This window comes from Meleagris gallopavo, chromosome 6, assembly GCF_905368555.1.
Source record: "Meleagris gallopavo chromosome 6, MGAL_WU_HG_1.1, whole genome shotgun sequence".
Taxonomy (NCBI): Eukaryota; Metazoa; Chordata; class Aves; order Galliformes; family Phasianidae; genus Meleagris; species Meleagris gallopavo.
Genome location: NC_139409.1, coordinates 1,619,834 through 1,636,821, shown reverse-complemented (window position 1 = coordinate 1,636,821; position 16,988 = coordinate 1,619,834). Strand labels below are relative to the sequence as shown.

At 38.4% G+C, this 16,988-nt stretch overlaps 1 long non-coding RNA gene across 1 annotated transcript; it reads left to right on the top strand.

Moving 5' to 3' along the window:
• The first annotated feature begins 723 nt into the window (after positions 1-723).
• LOC146544051 (uncharacterized) lies at positions 724-15,967 on the top strand. Its single transcript, XR_014884088.1, has 4 exons — positions 724-851; positions 3,244-3,465; positions 4,729-4,765; positions 13,723-15,967. It is a non-coding gene; the product is annotated as an uncharacterized LOC146544051 (long non-coding RNA).
• Positions 15,968-16,988: the final 1,021 nt, after the last annotated feature.

The window sequence follows — 16,988 nt, the reverse complement described above, 5'->3', positions numbered from 1 at the left end:
AAAACTAAGGCTTCCTCAGAGATCAAATAAGTTATTCCCATCCTTATTCTGGCTCACCTGGAGCTGCATATGCAGCTGTAGATGCGATATCACAGGGAATCAAACACTGCTCAAACTGTGGTGTTATGGAATGCAGAAGGTGCTGAAATGAGTTTGAATTTTGCCACTTTGGAAAGTTGCATGAATTTATTTTAATTATTAAAGTCAGTGTCACAAATTAACCACAGGACTGTTCTATTTATTTATTTATTTTTTTTAATAAATGAAAGCATGCTTAAATATTTAAGATTATACCTCTTTATTCTTCTACTTTTTTTTTTTTTTTTTTTTTTGGCACTGAGTTCTTTTGAATTTCATACTGAACAGTATTAAAATGCAACTCACCATATATATACATCGTTATAGTAGAAGTGTGATCAAGGCTTCTCAAGAGGTGTGATAAGGTAATCTTGAGTGGCAAACTCTGCTATCTCAGATCCGTTTTAATATTGCCAGTTCAATGGATCCCTGTCCAAAATTGAGGTCTGCTTCCAAGACGACTGCTTTCCTACTTGGAGAAGACATATAAAGGAAACATCTTTCAACTTTTGAAAGGTACGACGTCAGGTCAGAGACTGATAGAGGTCATGAAAATACCCGCTGTGTGGTGAAGGAGGATGTTGACAATGTGCTGCTCAAGGGACTAACAAGACAAAAGAGGATTTCCTCCAGCATGTCTCCATGGGGAAGAACAATCAAACATCCTGCACTGAGCACAGAATATCATCAGCTTCTCTGCTGGATCCAGAATGAGGTGAAGCCACTTCAGGGTCCTGGACAGATGGCAAAATGAAGCAGAAGATCTTAAGGAGGTTTGTGTTGCCTTCCTTAAAAGGGGACTATAAACAGGAGGGGAATCAATTTTTTATGAGGATAGATAGCTATAGGACAAGAGAAAATGGTTTTAAGCTCTAAGAGGGAGGATTTAGATTTGATATCAGGGGGAAGTTCTTCACAGAAAGAATAGTGAGGTGCTGGAACAGGCTACACAGAGAGGCTGTGGATGCCCCATCTCTGGTGATGTTCAAGACCAGGTTGCACAGGGCCCTGGGCAGCCTGCTCTAGTATCAGAACTGGAGGTCATTGGCCCTACCTGTGGAAGGGGACTTGGAACTTGATGATCCTTGGGGTCCCTTCCAACCCAAAGCACTCTGTGATTCAAGGATTCGTTGGGGTAACAGCAATGTTTCATTCATCGAGGTGGTAATAGAGGCCTTTCCAGAAGACAGTTAACAGAATCTGAATTATCTGCTCTAAATCAATCCTAAAAACCATCCACTCTTTTCAGAAAAAAAAGCAGGGAGTTGAAGCTTCTGCCCTAAACAAAGAACTAGTGTGACCTCATCCTGGGTCTCCCATGAGCTTTGATCACTTTTCCAACACTTTTCCAAGACTACATTTGGTGCCCATAGGGAAGTGAAATTCTACGGGAGAAGTCTCCCACACTGAGGAGCTGGGAGCACCATTTTTGATAAGGACTGATTACGAATTTTTCAAACAATGATGAACATCTCCCATACCGTCCACTCCTAGGATGTGTTTAAATCCCACATATCGAGGTCTAAGACCTCACATTTTGAGAGGTAGACCTTTCTGAGGTCTAACCTAAGGGCTGGGATGCAAAAAGCAGAAAAATTGGACACGGATGGAGCTGAAGAAGACATGCCTCCTCTATTGATGTCTGGAACATTTTGCACGGTAAATCAGTTTGGCTGAACTTTCATTGAGCTGTCCTGAATTTAGTGTCCTTAGATCCCCTGCTGAAGCATTTAAAGCATCTAAGATTACTAAATGCTCTCCTCTATCTGTGTGCAGACAGTGACATTTCAGAACTTTGTCCTCTGCCAGTTTTCAGTACCTACTGCAGCAGAAAGGCATGAGTACAATGATGGCTTTTTTAACAAGAACAAAGCAACTATTCCTCTTTTACCATTCTCATAGATGTGATGTTGCTGTTTTTAGTTTTTATTATTATTATTATTATTTTATATTTAAAATCAGAAAAAGAAGACAAAAGCATGAGGCAGAAACTGTACTGGACAATTTTAGCGACCAGTCCATTGCCTTGCAAAGATGCAAGCTGTGAAAACTGAGTCTTAAGAAGGGAAATGTTAGACAGTTAGAATCACAAACAGCACAACCAGGCCCACTGGTGGTAAAATGATGGCAGAAAGGAAAAAAAAAAAAAAAAAAATTCTTTTTGGCTCTGCAAAGAGTTAACATTCCCAAGTGTGTTACACATTGCAAAATGTTGAAATAAAAATAGCACAGTTCCTGTAAGTTGTTTTAACTGCTGGAAAAGATAAAGCTGTAAGACAGGAGGAAAGTTTCTCACACATGCACAGACTCACACTCGCACAGTCATTTCTGTGAATAAAGAAAAAAAAAAAAAAAAAAGCCAACACTGCTATGATGCTGTTTGCCTTGCCAGGCTTATGTTGACAATCCCTGTGTAACTGTTTGGATTAAGCCCTGTGGGTTCCAAGTTGAATAAAAGCCATGTTTACCACTGTGTTATTTAAAAAAGAAAAAAGAAAAAAGATCTTTTTTGCCCCTTCATTTTCAAAAATATTTTCTTGGTCCTAGCTAAAGAAGCCTGCCAGCAGTTCCTATGCTGCCCATTTTCCAATATGTTATCTCTTTTCTTTTGACAAATAATAGAAAGGTTGCACTGACTGCACGAGTGTCAGAGATCTTGGGGTTTTGTAGCTGACATTTTCTTCTCATTTTTCACCAGTTATTTTCCATGTGAAGAAAAAACATTTTCTTTGCTCACGGTAAGCAAGAAAGCAAAAAGTAATACAATTAAAATAGAGATATACCTATCAGCAGAACAAATCCCAAAGGTGTTAGTGGATACATAAAGCAAAAAAGGCTTAAGATTTTAAAAATAGTAAAAATTACACTCTAAAAACAAATGATTGTAATAGAAAAGAATCAAACATTTAATGTATTTTCACCACATCATCACACGCAGACTGCTTAATCTGTCTGCTATCAAAAGCCAAAAAAAAGACAACCTGTCCATGCTGTAATCATTCCATTTTAGGAAGCACATATGTTCCCAAAGTAAATACAAGCCCAGCCTACATATTTATAATAGCATATGAAAGGAAAATAATGACTAGATAGCTAAGATAAGCTAAGTGTTGCCTTGAATAAAGTCATACAAATAGTGAGTTCTCTCTTCTGCTTTTCTTTTAGTATCAAAAGGTATGGGCTATGGGACCCACCAGATGCTCATACAGCCTTGGATAAGAGAGTGGCCTCACCTGCACTGGATGTTCTTCAAAGGCCAAAGAAAATTTTGATGACATCCAGTGATGAACTAAATATGAACCTTGCTTTCTCCATCTGTGCCTCTCTTACTACAAAGCAGATTAAAAGCTCCACCTCAGGACTTGTCTTCAGGCACCATTGGATTGGGTATTGCTCTCAGCCTTGAAACAATTTAACACAAGAATCTATAAACTATTGTCTTCCAATTTGTTTGCCCATTCTCCTCCACAACAGACTCCTGGGCATTGGTGCACGCTTGCTCCTCAGCCCAGCCAAGGCATTGTTTGGGACTTGTGCTAGTTGGCACCAGTCAAAGCATTGGTGGGCAGATGGCAACTCCAAGCCATATGATTTCCTATCCACATCATTGGACATATAGGAATGCTTACTCATTGTATTGCACTTGAATGGGTGGAAAGTGCAAGGGTGAGGGAGGAACAGGCTGTGCCACCAATACTGAGCTATTTTTAATTCTTTCTTTTTACCCAACAATGGACTTTGAGCTGTCAGGAGAGAGCTACGTGTTATTTGGGTTCTGGTTATGTTGAAATATTCATTAGCAGTTGAGATGAAATTTTGTCTAATTACTGTCTAACTCCTGATGCCGCAATCTGGAGCATCTTTTTAGAGATTAGATAGTTGAAAATTCAAATACTAATGCAGCAGCAAGTATGTCTTAAATAAGTGATGCTAGCACACACAAGAACTGTTACAGAAATACTTGCCTTAGAGACCAAACATCCCAAAACAAGTTCCAAAGATGTCATAATAACATGGTCTAAGGAGTCATTATATCATTTTCAGCTCTGAGTGTCATGATAAGGATGCATGGCAAGCATAATACATATCTAGACTAGAGCAATAAATAGAAAAAGTATGTGAAAAAATATTCTGCCTTTGCACCTCCTGTCCAAGGAGGTAGATGTGCTCATGTCAGAGGGCTCAAAAGCAATCCAAGAGCTATTTCTGTCTCTGAGATGTTATGGATCAGCTCCGAAGCTGCTCCTCAGCATAATAAAAAACGACTTCAAGGTCTATAGTGCAAACACATGGAGCTCAGGAGTGAGAATCAGTCCTACTGACTGTAGTGCACGTGGGGAAGGAAGGAAGGATGGAAACTGTGGTCCCTGACATTGTAGAGTATTGCTCAGGTAAAGATCTCACTCTTCAATTTGAGACTATTTTCCTATACTGATTTGGTGGAAATATGTTGGAAAATCTTCCATTTGGCAAACTGATATGAGTGTGACTCTAATGCAGTTTCTAAAGTTGCAAACTTTTGAGTGAAGGCATCAGCTTCCAAGGAAAACAAAATCTACCACTTTCTTGATGATTTGTTTCAGTGACCAAACAGTCTTACTAACTCCTCTCTCATTTACAACTTCAGTTATTTGTGGTTTTCTCTTCCAGGTGGAGATTCCAAGGAAAATAGAGACCAGACTATTTGGTAATTATTCTTACAGTATTTTAAAACTGCTAAAATTTTCAGAAGTTAACGTATAATCTGTGGATAGCAGGTGAAAGTGCCTGGTCAGGAATGCTAGAAAATGTTGCAAAACAAATTTCTCATAGGGACAGAGGAACTGTTATGAGTTTAAGATTTGACAAGTGTTTTGTGTGAATGCATTAGCTCAACAGAGGGAGGTCATATAAAAGACAGGTGTTTAGTATAAATTATATATCTAGCTTATCTATGCAGAGAAGAGTGAAGCACCTCTGGAAGGTCATTCCTCCTGGTTCTGAATGCCTGTGTTTGGGAGGGGTTGTATTTCTGAATGAAAATATTAGTTATTTTATTGGTTATATGAGGAATTTAGAAAGGTGTATCTGAGTAAATGCTTGGAGTTTACATAGAGCCAGGGGATGTATCTTTGGTTCTGAGAAAAAAATTCCTCATGGGTGTCTGCAAAGGTAAGTGATATCTGGAGAACATATCTCAAGCTGGCACACATTTTTGTTCTATTTCTGTTTAGTATCATTTACTTATTCTAATTCATAAAAGGACAGCACCTCCAGTCACACAGATTTTGTTTTCTATATCTACAAATACCACATGCAACCAAAAGTTTCAGACTGTTTTTTCTTTGCTATGAGTAGAAAGAAGACAGGGTAAACATCTTCAGAAATGGATGTGTAACTGTTAAAGGTTCAAAACCCTTGCATCGTGGCAATCACGATCCACATTTGATATATCTTTAGCAATCCAGGTGGCGTACCAAATGCCTTCCTCATCCTGGGAGCCTGCAATTGCAAGTGATATGATGAATTCTCTGAGGGTGGGCTTGCATGTCATTAAGATGGGCTCATTGTAGTGTCTGCAGCAACTTCTGCCAGCAGATTGCCGAGCTCCGACGATCAAAATACCATATGTTCCAAAATGCAGAGACAAATTTGATAGAACTAATCAAATTCATGCACCTACGCCTAAATGACTTCTGTCAGTTTTCTTCTTTTCAAAACGATGGTGGAGAGACGAGTTCCAGTTGTTTAGGGCAGATTTGTGGGGTGTTTCCTCAGTGTGATGGAGAGCAGTTTTCACTGACACCTACCAATTGTTCTTTGCATCCAAAATACAGAATGGTCAGGTGGGACATTTACAAGGCCTTGCTTGTGTGCAAAACTGTAAGCAGTGATGCCACTGCAATACTGAAAGGAAAACTGAGGACTTCAGAAAGTTGAAGCAGGAACTGATGTCAGCTGGCTTTTGCTATTTGCATAGGAAAATTCTTGTTTGGTTCTTTCCATTTCTCTCAGAATTTCAAAGGAAATATAGATTCACTAAATCAAACATCCTTCATTTGTCTTCAGGTTTTAATGAAATTATTCTTTTCTTTTTCTAAATTAGATAGGAAAATGAGTTTTCCTATCTATTCCAGCAAAAAAAAATTAAAAAAAAAAATAAATTCAATTGCTTTTGAGAAAAACCCCTCTGGTTGTCATGTGTCCTTTTAGCTTTTAAGGAAAATGCAATGATTCTCACTGGCAGAAAGCAAGTGGTGTTTTGTCTTATAGGTTTTGTTTAGGATGCAGTTAATAACGTCCCCCCGTTCCACTAAATATGTTGACTGGATACATATTGTCTGTGAAGAGATAACAAAAGGTTGACTAAATAATGATTTTCTACAGAGTGCCTTATCTGAGTTTTACTTGTCTGCTGTCAATATCAGGATGTGAGCAGATAAACATTACTGAGACAGAGAAGACAATGAGTGTCATTAGCCATCTACAGTCGGTTGCCATAGACACACAGCATATGGGCAAGTGGGTCTGAAACCTGTTTCTGGCCACAACAGACCACAGTGGGGAGGAAATGGATTCATAAGAACGTAATGCCAGTGTGGGAAAAAGAAAGAAAGGATGGAATATATGTGTATGTTCAAGAGCATTTTGAGGGTCTGACACTGGCAAATCATTCAGGACCACCTTAAGAAATTTGCTTTGCTTGGGATTAACCACATACTGTCCAAAATTGTCTCTTCTATGAATGTGGAAAAATTGATCTTCTGTCTTGCAAGATCCGCAGTTCAACTGAAATCGTGTTTCTCCTCTGGAGAGCCATCTAGTCAAGGTGGACAGATAATTTTGATCTGATTAATCTTGACCACTTCTACCTTTGCTCTGTCCCAAAGCCTGTCAGTGCTATTGCCAAAATACATATAATCCATGGAATACATGAAATTGGTCTAAAAAGTGCAGTCAAGTGCATGTTATGAAAATATTCAGATTAATGTGGGTACTTTCTTAAACTGAAAAAAATTGAACACTTGCTGATCCATACAGAACAGAGGCCCATAGGTGTTACTGGTGTGAATGAGCATTCACAAGCTCAAATTTATTCAGTGTCCAGGGGACATCCAGAGGAATATTCAGTGGAAAAGAACTACTTGTAAAATAGGTTTAAAGATGAAAACTAAGTAAGTAATTATGAATTGACTAAATAGATGGATGTGAAATCAGAAAACAAATGTCAGACTGAAGTGTAAATAGAAACACAAATTTCATATGCTTGAACATGTACGTGATACATGATTTTGAAAGGCAGATGAATTTGTGATTGAGCCAGATGTCTTCAGTATGTTTGCTGTGGTAGAATAAATGTATCTAAATGTGGTAAAATAACTTAGAAATCGCATTCAAGAGTTTCTTTTATTTGAAATGATTTCTCATATGACAAACATATTAGCAAAGAAACATTAATTTGTCATCTTGTTATGATACTGAATAGATTACTGTACCAAAGTATGAGTCTAAAACCAAAGAATATTAATGAATTTTAAAATTTTAACATAAATATGTATAGTACCCAATAAAACACACTTCTCAGAAAGAGAATGCAATTACTATTTAATTATTAGGACATACATTATTAAACATGAATCCATTTCCACTTCTGAGGCAGTTCAGAGCCAAGTTTCACAATAGACAAAAGAATACTAACTGTTTCAAAAAATTAGTGTCTGCTCAAACTAATATCTTAAGAGTGAATCATTCTAATGTATTTAGCCCAGAAAACATCAGCATTCCATTTCTGAAAATACATTTATATCACAGAGGATCAGAGATCTGTCATTAAACTCACAGTGAACCATAATTAAATGTTTTATAAAATCTTTCACTTGATACAGCGTTTCACTGGATAAAATTTCCTATAGATTTCATTATTTTTTTTCCCATCAACGATGTGGACGTTTTTCCTAAATCAATCATTTCTACTCCATAGAATCAGATCCCCTAATTATTTTGCAAGGCACAAATGATCCACTCGAGGAATCAAATGGCAAAGCACCAAAAAAAAAAACAACAAAAAACCCAAGCAAACAAAAAAGCCCCATCCAAATCTCTTCTCTCATTTCAGAGCTGCCAGCGGTGAGCTGCATGTCTTCTTACCATGTCCCACTAGTGGTTATTAGCTTGTGTCTTGTTTTTGTTTAGTTGTATATTCACAAAAGTCAACTACCCTGGCTTAGTATTCTTCATCAGATAGTCATGTCCCGTTAGGTTTCTTGCTCATTTGTGCCTTGAGGAAGGCATCTTGCCTTAAGATGTTTGTAATACAATCTTCTGCAGTTGAAGTAGTCTTCTCTTGGCCCTTTGTAGTCACTGGAGAGAAATGGGAGGTGATGGTCTGATCATCTTACATTGGCGGTCTACCTGATGAAGAGACTCATTCCTCTCTAGACAACATTACGTGTAATGATTTGATCTCTACCAAGGAAACAAGAGTGACTATTTAAGTAAACGCCCACAGACAGCATGTTATATATATAAGGACTACCTCAGTTTGTTTCCTTTACTACTTTACCTCCTAAATCTCTTTACAATTGATGCAATACTTTTCCAAGCTTAGGCTGCCTTGTCTGCAGAGAAGAAACAGTTTTATTTAATGTTTCACCAAGAAATAAACAAAATATTAATAAAACAACCAAACATCAGCTGGAGTTCATTGAAAATGAAACACTCGACTTAAAATGGAATACTAAAATGTCACCCTTTAAGCCTTTTCTTTTTTTTTTAAGACAGATTTCTAAACTAATAACAGCTTTAAAATCAAAAGGAATCATTTTCCTCTCAGAATGCCAAAAAGAAATATTCGGTTTTCCTAAATGTTTAGCATTTCCTTCACTTTTTTAGACAAATGGGGCATGTTCCTGTCTCGTCCTTCTTCTCGTCCTGGCTATATTTTTCAGTCATCCTACTATCTGCCAGAACAAGCCTTGCCCATTTCTAACCATAACACAGTTAAGATAGAAGGTCTGCATCCCATCAACATGACAGAGAAAACACCCAATAATAACAAAGAGCCCTGAAGTCTTTTTGAGAACCATTATTGGATCTGAAAAATGTTTCATCAATCTGGGGCCAGTTCTGTCCATACTGTTGGCTCATTTCCTCCACTGGCCACATATCTCATTGCTTTGCTGAGAATGAGAAGCTGGACCTGCTTGCAAACTGGACTTGTACTGAAGAGCTTTCATTCTTCTCTATGTCAACCAATAACTCTTCAGAAAAATCAGATGAAGCTAAAGACTGGAAATTAGAGAATTGAAGCCACGCTAACAGAAATGGCATGCAGATCCAGATTCCAAAGTCTGGGAGAATAAAAGATTAATGGATACTAACTAAAACTGGATGGGGGTAATGAGGACACATTGGACGATGAACAGGACTAATGCAAAGACAGTGTAGTGGAAGCATTCTAAGTGAATATACATCAGCTTCTATCTGTCCATCCTTTACTCAATTACTGAAAATCTGAGTAGAAAAATTCTCACCCACTGTTCCTAGAGATCTGCACGAAGGCACAAATGATGCATTGGACAGAAAGTTTGTGTCCTGTACACACATACCAGTAATTGCAGTGACTATGATCAAGGAGAGGAGGAATGATATCTTTTACAAATGAGCATAATGCAAGCTACACAAAACACTAGTGACTCCAACAGCCTCTGTTTTGTTTTTTGCTTTGAAATACAGAATCTTAGAAAAAGTTTTCTGCAGACATTTCTGGGTAAAAGAATCAAGGAATTAGATATGATATACTCAAAATAGTGTGGTCAGGCATCTTCCAAGCTCTTTTTCTGAAGGTTTTATTATTCTCAGATCTGTTAGCAGGTCTGCTCAGCACAGCACTCTTCAAGCTGTTTTAATTAAGAAGAGATAATTTGTTAAGGACCTGTTTTTTATCTGCTTATTCTTGGTGAAGTGTATTAGGGAAGAGGCACATGCAGCAATGGACTGGCAGGCACGAGGAAACAACAGGGGGACAGTGATGACAAACACAGGTGGCTGTTTGCAAGCTGCAGTCTATTCATCATTGGAGAAACTGCTGTTAAGGTCATTCTGCCCCTTGATTTAAATACAAGATTGATTATATTAAAACAGAGAACATTTCAAGCATTTATAGGTCTTAAGCATCAGAACAAGAATGTCTAAACAAGACAGACCTGTAATGTTGTCATAATTTAAATTCTTTTATAAAAAGCTCTCATCTAACCTTATAAATACCACTTCTGCCTAGGGAGGTTTCTTTTAAAATGAATGCAAAACTTGGCTGCTGGTTTTCAATAACCATACTGGAATGGCAAGGTATAATTTTTGTGGGAATTCATGCTGATGTCCCTCAGTGTCTGGAGACCCGTGATGATAATAAGGTTTAGGACTAAATGTTCTTCGCTTGTAAAATCATGATTAAATACATCATTAAACGTTCTGCTACAGGAATATGGCTCTTAAAAGTGCTTGTTTTAATTGGTATGGAGCTCTTAGAAAATTAGTCATTTACTTTTCTAAACACATGCTTGCCCAATGGTTACAGCACAAAGAATTCCAGAAAGGTCTAGAATATTTTAAAAGTTACTTAGAACGAGGGAAACATACAAACCCCACAAGTTTTACAAGCTCATCTCAATTGCAGTATTCTCTTACGAGTAGCTAATGCCTTTTTTTTTGATTGCTACACTGCTATGATGTTGGGTGTTTTTTGTTTTTTTTTTTTTTTGCTATACATCCCTACTACTTTTGAGCAAAGAATTACCAACTAACACTATAATGTTTTTAATAATTTTTCTCTTGCCTCACTGAAACTCCCCAGTATTTGAAAGATGTCTTTGTACATAGACCATGCCTTTCTTAGTCAGAAAGCTTCAAACTATGGCCTCATCCTCCAACTCCTAGTCCATCAAACTACCCATTGCATGGCTGTGTGGTTAGCAGGGCATAAACAGATAAGCTTTGGTGAATAGGAATATTATGAATGGTATCTCCAATTCTAAACATGCAGTTAGGTACAGTCAAATGTAATTTAAAAACACAGTTCCTCAATAAAGGACTGTTTCTTTTAGATGTTGCCTTTGAGGGTGAGTTATGTTCCAGCCTGGCCTGTAAAAGGAAGGCTGGAATATGCCCAGGTGGATGGATGGTCTAACTGAAAATAGATACATTCTTATGCTGCTTTTTGAGAAATTAAGAACTCTTGTTCCTTACTTAGACTAAACACTGCTCAATATCTTCTACAGGGTGGTTGAGTGCTTCAAGTTTTCCATTTCTTATCTTCACCTTTATGTATTGCTGCTGGGAAACTGAATACAGACTAATTGAGATTCCCAGAAGCTTGGGCAGGTGATTTTAATAGTAAAGGAAACACAGTAGAAACCTTGAGGAACCTGTGTTCACCATGATCTCCTTACCACCAGCACAAAGCCAGCTCCACAGGAAACAGTGGTGTTAGTCTTTACCTGGTGGCCACCTATACTTCCAAACAGAAAGCATGCAGCAAGCTGTGATCGGTTTCCAGACCTGATGGTCCACCAGGTGAAGGCAGAAATTTGAATGCTGGAGGTGTTCAAGCTATGGGCCAAGTTTGTTCTGCACTCCCACAACTCCTCTTTGGGATCCTACATGCAAGATCCTTCCTCTTTGTGGTTCTGAGTCTCCCAAGTTGGTATAATCCCTCTTTGTATTTCAGCTCCTGCTCTGTCAGAGCGCAGTTGGTGTGAAGCCTCTAATTAAACCTAGGTCTAGGAAATCCTGTCCACAGCATCTCTACAGCAGGGTGGCTGAAGATTGCAGAATGTCTACTGGCTCTGAAGTGTGACACGAGTGAAGGTTCTGCAGAAGCTCCACATGTAAAACACAAGGAAACTTAAATCTGTCTCAAGATTCTACATGTCACTTAAAAATACATAGGCACAGAAAGGTCCAGTGGGTGAAGAATTGGAGGGAAATGCAGGGATTCTGATTTTTATCTGTAGCTGGTCTGACAATTTATGGGGTAAGCCTGAGCAAGTATTTTACCTCTACATTTTGTTGTAAATGCCCTGAAAAATTAATATATAAGAGTATTATACTACTATTACTACCATTGTTGTTTTGCAATTCTGTCTTTCCAGGCTAAGTATCCTTTTGGGTATGTAAATAACATTGAATAAGTTATATTTCTTCCAGCATTCAGCCTTAAAAAAAAAAAGCAATTTCAATTACAAGCAGTTCAAGAGGTGCAATAAAGTAGTTCTGGCTGGAAGCAATGATCAACACAAAGACCATGAAAAGGATGAAAAAAAAAAACAAATCTCCACTTGTCTAGATTTACTAAACTCACATATGTACTTCAGGAGAGAGAAATAAGGTCTATATTACAGCAGATCTGTCACTGACATTGTTTTTGCTACAAGCCTTTACATTTAATGAAGTTTTAATGATCTATTCATCTCTATTCAGTCAAGAGGTTTACGTGTTACTCTACACACTTATTTTATCTGCATATATCTTTAAAAGCACCGTGCTACCTTTATGCACCATCATTCCCATGCCTCTCGTTTTTCTTTTGGTTCAGCATGAGTAAGAAGTAAAAGGTGAGAAGGGAGAATTGTATCATCTCTTGAAAGAGTTTCTATGTATTGGAGACATCTCCTGACCACCTCAACTGCACCTGAGCTAATAACTGTAATATTAAATTTTATTTCCTGAAGCTGTGCTAAATAAATTTAGGAGACTCCAAGAAGAGAATCCTCTAATCCTAAAGCAGACATCTGTACAGGGCAGGTGATTCACAGTTTGACTCGGACTTTAAAATATCTGGGTCTCTCCAATGACTTCAATGACTGCATAAGCTTATTTGCTCCTCCTCTTGATGCTGAGATCTAAAAGTTGATGAGATGAAGTCTACAGGGCAGAATGCTACTGCTGGTTCAAGTTCATCTGACCAAGCAGTTATATCTGTAACACAGACATCTGCTACACGACTTGGAACTTCCTTCTGTGAGCAGAGAGAAAAAGGGGCTGGGAGTGCAAAGTTCATTTCATCGTAAGGTAGATGGTCAGTTTATAACAGCTGAATTGCATGTTAATGATAAGCCTGTGAGGGGACCTCAGTGCCACTAATTCAGCTGTAAAAGTCATCACTAAAGATATACAAAGTCAATTATGATTAATGTCACCTTTTGCAGTTTATCTTAAGCTAGCAGCAAATATGTCTGAGAACGAGAGCAGCACTGGGGTGTGTTGATACCTCCTTTAACCCTTAGGAAGCAGATCCCCTTCTTTTTCAAATTTAAGTCTAAATCCATTTTAATAATTAAGCACAGAAATTAAATCTCCTTCTGAAGATAATTTCTCGACCAATGTTTCACTGCGATGTCTGTCCTTGATCTTCTCAGATAATTTATGCTCTAGGTGAACAACAAAGCATGAGAAGCTCTACACTGAGGCACTGCTTTGCCTTTAATTCTATTAAACACCACATCTTGTGATTATTTGTGCAGGAGCTCTGCAAGATGTGGGAGGAATGAACAAGCAAATTCCTGGCTGTTAATCAACGCAGTGTTACTTGTTACTCATGAAATGGCATTTTTGAAGAGTGTCTTTGCATCTTTTCCACCAAGTTTCCCTTTCTCCATCTCTTCATAGGATCGTAGAATCATTAGGATTGGAAAAGACCTCTGAGATCATCAGTTCCAACTGTCAGCCCATCACTACCATGCCCACTAAACTATGTTCCTCAGTGCCACCTCTACACGTTCATGTGTTGTATTTATGTAGAGAAGCAACAAACTGGAAACTGGAGCCCTGGGTTCTGAAGAAAGCAAATGCTTCTAAACAGGAGTCTTCCTGAACAGAATAGGCCACGTGTTGGACAATGCTGTCTTAGATGGAAGCAAGGTAACAATAGTCTCTCTGCACATCATGACTTATTTCAGCCTGTTGGTTGTGCAGCTGAATGCTGCTTTGGAGCAGACTGCACAATTTCCCTCTAGCGAATGAAGAATTCTCTGTCAAAGATGTTTGGATGTCTAGCTCATCTTTTAGTTTCCCCAGTTCCAAGAAACATCTTGCATAAAAGGTAGTTACCATCAGAATTGAGATTAATATTACAGTGGCTCAGCTGCTGTAAAGCTAACATACAGTTTGCTCTATAAAGTTTGATAAGTCATAAGTGATACTATAAAATTCAACACAACAAACAGTTGCTCTGTTGAACTCTTCAAGATGATGAAACTATCAAGCTAAAGTGTATAAGAATTTCCTTGTATTTCCAACAGTTTATTATTATCTAAACATCTGGACTATGAATGGGAATAATTAGAACCTAACGCGCTATCTGTGAGATGTGGACATGTCTATGACAGGATGCTGAATAAAGCCCATAGATTTGATTAATTTAAGTGACCCTTTTATATAAAAATTAAATGAGGATATGAGGAGTATTTATATTACTAGGTTTAGCCTTATTCCACGCTTTATTCAGGAGAATAATGCTCTTTGTTTTTCTCCACCCAGTTCAGGTCATGTCTGACCTGATCCATCTCAGGTCATTTCTAGAAAATGACAGCAGAAAACACCTGAAAAGTGATCCAAGTGCTGCTCCTTACCTCCCCAAAAAATTTATAAGCATCATTAATTTCAATCATTTCTATCTACAAATTGTTATATGATTATTTGCTGTGATGTGTGTTTATTGCCATGAAGCTGGCAAACATTGTAAACTCTACAATATATCTTTGCTATTCAAAACATTATCTGGCATATACTTGTCAGCAGCCATAGCAACACTGATAAATTTAAAATTAATGACTTTTATTTGGTTAGTATAAAAAGTTCAAGGACCGAACAGTGCAGAACACTAACAGGAGGAGCAGATTTGAAGGATTAACCACTAACAGAGGCTACAGAAAGTGCCAGATTCAATGAGGTGAACATTACCAGTCCTAAAAGCATTTGTCCCAGAACAAAACAGATACACTAGAGCCTTGAAAGATAAAGTTGTGCTATCTTTTGAATATTTAACGAGAGGCATGCAATTATGGGTCCAATTCCCTCTTAATTTTTTTCTCAATGTGTGTATCATTTTATTTTTCTTGAAGTTACCCCAATGACCTTAAAACTGTTTCTGAGCTGAGACGGTGGTCCATGGTGAGAACTGACTTGACTCTACACACAGAGAATTGCATTTACGTGGGAACATAGCATGACCTACGCTACACCTCCACCTTTACTGCTATTACTAACACATGTATTACTTTTATCAGAGAACCAAGTGTCCTATTATTGTCTCGTGCTCAGCAAGCAGTGACTGAAACACCAGGATAAGAGATCTGAGTGGTTTCAGTTTGGACATTAAATGTCTATTCTGGTCACCTAGATCAGCACCTAAGATGGCTGTAAGTCTAAGGAGCTAAAGAGGGCTGTGGGAGGGGGTCCTAGAGTTTCTCTATCACATTCTAAGGAAAGAAACCTGAGAGATGATTGTGTGTAGTATGGGCCAGGTCTGCCTCTTCTTCAAAAACATTGGGCAGGAAGCATGCTTAACAATTGACTTCTCAGAACTTTTTGGTATTACATGTAGATGCTGTGAAAGTCTGAAGATCATCTTTTCTGCAGTGGGTGTGACAGTATGCTCAGATGCTTTCAAGGGAAAGCATGGTTAAAGTAGGCAATGTTTCTGAGTATGCCTCTTTCCTTCCTTCCTTCCTTCCTTCCTTCCTTCCTTCCTTCCTTCCTTCCTTCCTTCCTACCTTCCTTCCTTCCTTCCTTCCTTCCTTCCTTCCTTCCTTCCTTCCTTTCTTCCTTCCCTCCCTCCCTCCCTCCCTCCTTCCTTCCTTCCTTCCTTCCTTCCCTCCCTCCCTCCTTCCTTCCTTCCTTCCTTTCCTTCCTTCCCTCCCTCCCTCCCTCCCTTCCTTCCTCCCTCCCTCCCTCCCTCCCTTCCTTCCTTCCTCCCTCCCTCCCTCCCTCCCTCCCTTCCTTCCTTCCTCCCTCCCTCCCTCCCTCCCTCCCTCCCTTCCTCCCTTCCTCCCTTCCACCCTTCCTCCCTTCCCCCCTCCCACCCTTCCCATTTTTTAGAGAGGAGATTGTAAAGTTTTTGGTTGCAGAATAGGTCTCATCTCACTCTTTCCCTGTTTCACCCCATCTGAATATTGCTCTTAGTGGCACCCAGAGTAGAGGTGGTCAATAACTCCAGCTATCTCCCACCATCTTCACAACATTTGTACTTTGTATAACCATGTTTGTGTTAGAAGAAGAGAAGCAGCTTGCGAATCTCTGACTCATCAGACTTCATCCTCTGCTCCCAAACACACACATAATGGATCACGTGATGAGAATAGACATCTGACATGCCAGACAGCGTGACAGATAGCATGTGCTATCATAAGCTTTCATTTCCTACCCTCAGGAAATACTTGAGCATTTATTTAAATTGCTGCTATTTCACATGCTTGACTATTTCAGTTATAATCTTTTCTCAGACTAACAAATAAAAAAGATTATGCAAGTCACCTAGTCTTTTTTTTTTTTTTTTTTGCATAACATATCGTATTGCTGTTTCCTAAGTTAGCTCTTGATCAATTAAGATTCATGGGAATGGGGACCAAAAAGAAAATTAAAATATTAATGACAAGCAATATGAATTTGTAAGCCCAAATACTTCCCAAAATTACTTCTTTCCAGTTGGAATCTATCTCCAATTTATGCAGAAGGACAACATCATTCAAAAGGCTGGACTTCAGAAAGTCACTCTAGAACAAACTTTTCCTTTAATCTTAGTATCCTCAATAGTTTATTTTATTTTTATTTGCTTACTCTAATAAAATGACTGACCATAGAGGTACTTGTTTTTACACTATTGAAAGAGGGACTGTTGGTTTGAGGATCTTTTTTCTTTTAAGTTAGTAAACTAA